Source organism: Lipotes vexillifer, unplaced genomic scaffold (genome assembly GCF_000442215.2).
Source record: "Lipotes vexillifer unplaced genomic scaffold, Lipotes_vexillifer_v1.1 scaffold213, whole genome shotgun sequence".
NCBI classification, from domain to species: domain Eukaryota; kingdom Metazoa; phylum Chordata; class Mammalia; order Artiodactyla; family Lipotidae; genus Lipotes; species Lipotes vexillifer.
The window spans coordinates 350,707-354,277 of record NW_006780610.1 but is presented as its reverse complement, the minus strand read 5'-3'; positions in this window follow the sequence as shown (position 1 = coordinate 354,277).

Sequence of the window (3,571 nt, the reverse complement as noted above, 5' to 3'; positions counted from 1 at the left end):
CGATATTGCACAACCCTGTGAAAATAATACTACTGAACTTAAAAAGGGTTAAAATGGTAAATTTTATGTTTTGTGTATTTTACCATGATTTTGTTAAAATGGCAAAAGATTTGAACCGGTACTTTAAAAAAGAGGTTATCTAGGGCTTCCCTGGTGGCACAGTGGTTGAAAGTCCGCCTGCCGATGCAGGGGACACGGGTTCGTGCCCCGGTCCGGGAAGATCCCTCATGCCACAGAGCGGCTGCGCCCGTGAGCCACGGCCGCTGGGCCTGCACGTCCGGAGCCTGTGCTCCGCAACGCGAGAGGCCACAACAGTGAGAGGCCCGCATACCGCAAAAAAAAAAAAAAAAAAAAAAAAGAGGTTATCTAAATGGTCAACAAGCATATGAGAAGGTGTTCGACACCATTACTCATTAGGAAAATACAAATTAAATCCACCACACTTTCACCAGAATGGCTAAGGTGAAACAAACAAAATGATACCAAACGCAAGAATGTGGAGCAACTGGAACTCTTCTTGTACATTGCTGGTGGGAAAGTAAATAGACACAACCATCTGGACAATTGATTGGCAAAATCTTCAAAGCCAAACCCACACCTATCCCATGACCTAAAAATTCCACTGTTAAGAATGTTTCCTACAGAAATGCATGTAAATGTCTGCCAAAAAATGCAAACAAGAATGTTCATAGTAGATTTACGTTATGAAACAGCAAAAAACTGGAAACAACCCAAATGCCAACAACAAACAGAATAGATAAATAAGTTGAGGTATATTCATACAAGGATTATCACACAGTAATTAAAAAGAACAAAGTACTGCTACAGACAAAAATACAGATGGATCTCACAGGTAAAATAATAAGCAAAGGAGTTCAGACACAATAGGCTAAATACTCTATGATTCCATTTAATTAAAGTTCAGCAAAACTAATTATTGTATTAGAAATCAGAATGGTGGTTAGCTCTGGTGGGGCATGTAGGTATTGGCTAGGAAGGGGCATGTAGGAGTTTCTGGGGTGACAGAAATGTTCTACATCTTGATTTGGTTACATATATATTACATGAGTGTATATATGTAAAAACTATTTGAGTTGTAACCTTATGATGTCTGTTCAGAATTATATGTACGTTATGCCGCAATTTTAAAAAAGACATGGACTTTGCACTTGAAAAATACAAAGCCTATGAGAAGAGAGACACAAACAAAAAGAGATTATAAGGTGTGGTAGATGCCATGATAGAAAGAGGCTGCTCTGAGTACAGGCTGGGGGTGGGGAGGAAGGGGAGGCTTTAGAGAAGGTACACTGGGCTCTGAAGGACGCTCGGGATTTCACCAACTAGAAAAGGGGACCAGTGTGAGCAAAGGCAGGATGATGCTGGGGGAAACCCTGAGTGTGTGAGAAGGTAGGTCAGTGTGGTTAGAGGGTCGGGGGTGTAGAGCTTAGTGGTGGGACATGAAGCTGAAGATATGAATCAAGTCAGTCTTCAGAACTGTTTATTTAAATGAGCTCCCTATAAACACTGGCTGAGTGAATGAATGAGCCTTCCCACAGTCACGACACACCTGATGTTTGGAGTCACAGGCACGGCATATTTGCATGGCAACACGTACTGATGAGATACAGCCCCGGTGTGGCTGTGCAGCCCGTTTCTTCTAAAATTGCTAATTTCACTTTGAATTTTGGTTCAATGTCTTCCAGACCCCAGAATTAGAAACCATCCTCACTCAGTTACAGTACTGACTCTCTATGAACGCTGAGGGTTTTTGTTTTTGTTTTGTATTTACCCTCTCTCCCAACTTCCTTCCACACCATCTCACTATTGTATATTTCTGGTTGTTCTGGCAGTTGCCTTTAGCATCTTCCAATAATATACTTAAATTGCTATTTCCTGGTCTGTCAACTTTAGACAGGATCTATTCATTTCTATGAACAACGAAGAAATTCGTGCACTCTCCCACCTTTCCACCTCCTTTCTTCTGTCCACCTTTAAGTTCCTGTTAGTTATACATTTATTACAGTATTCTTATATTGTCAAGTTTCATATCGTTTACATTTTCTTCCATATTATAATTAAGTCTAGTCTATAGGATAATTCTAAAAATTGAAGCTAATAAACAATATGATTGTAAAGAGATTATTTTCTGGGGAAGCACTTCGTATGAATAGACCCAAGAGAAAGAAATGTAATTCCACATGACTAAGACTTTGTCGCAAGAACAAAAGTCTTCCACAAGTTAAGAACCAAGCAATGCTCCTACACAGTATTTATGGCTTCCTTCGCTTCTTGAATTCTCTGTCATCATCTTTTTGGATTCCTTTTTGTATTGATAGAAATAACTCCAGGGTTTTTCTTTTTCTTCCAGAAATATGAACGACTGATTGAATGATAAACTTTCTTTTTTTTGTCCACACAACTTGCGGGATCTTAGTTCCCCAACCAGGGACTGAACTTGTGCCCCAGCAGTGAAAGCGCCAAGTCCTAACCACAGGACCACCAGGGAATTTCTGAACTTTCTCAATTCTTACACATAAAAAGTCTTTACTTTGCTTTCAAAGTTTGAGGAGATAGAATTCTTAGTTCAAAATCATTGTCCTCCAGAATTTTGAAAGCACTGGTCCACTGTCCTTGGGCATCTTGTGTTACTGATGAGAGATTCTGACGTTAAGTTTTGATTCTCTCTGGAAGCTTTTCATTTTTTATCCTTGATGTTCTGAAGTTTCAGTAAGATTGAATGTCTAAATGTTCCTTTTCACTGATTACTGTCCTGAATTCAGTGTGGTTTTTCAATTTAAAAATCTGTGCATATTTCTTCAACCCAGGGTAATTTTCTTTTGTTACATCTTTGACTATTTTCCATGCCTCCCTCTCCCTCTGCCACTGTCTGTCATCACTGCTTCCAGATCTCCTATTTGATGGATACTGAACCTCCTGGATCTATCCACCAACTTTTTCTCCTTGGTGTTTTGCTCTGCATTCTGGGATATTTTCTTAGTTTGAACTTCTAGATTACCAATTTGGTACTCCTCTATATTCACTGTGTTATTCAGTTCACCCACTGCATTTTTTTAGAAGTCATATTTTAAATTTTCAATATTTATTTCCTTTTCTTGGATTGCTCCATCTTCATAGCTACTGATTCCTTTCTATTAAATGAGATAATCTCTCAATTATTGCCAAGGATACTAATGGTAATTTATTTTAGGGTTCACTTACGTTTGAACTCCCTTCCTTTGGAGTGAGCTCTTCTTTTTATCCATTTGGGGCCTTCTTTTTCTGCTATTGGTTTTCTTCTAATGTTTGGTGACCCCGGTTGTCCATACATATTTATAAATGAAGCACTATGTTGTGAAGATAGGATACAGGTTCTAGCCCCTGTAACAAGGACCCAACTATAAGAGTGGCTTAGACAAGAGAGAAGTTTACTTGTGTCTTGTGTAACAGTCTGAGTGTAAGTGGCTGTGGGCTAATACGGTGGCTTCACAGTGCGGCTTTCTTTGATCTATCTCTTCTGTGACCCACAGCATTTGCTTTCCATCTCCTTTGTCCACACCCTATTCAGAGGGAA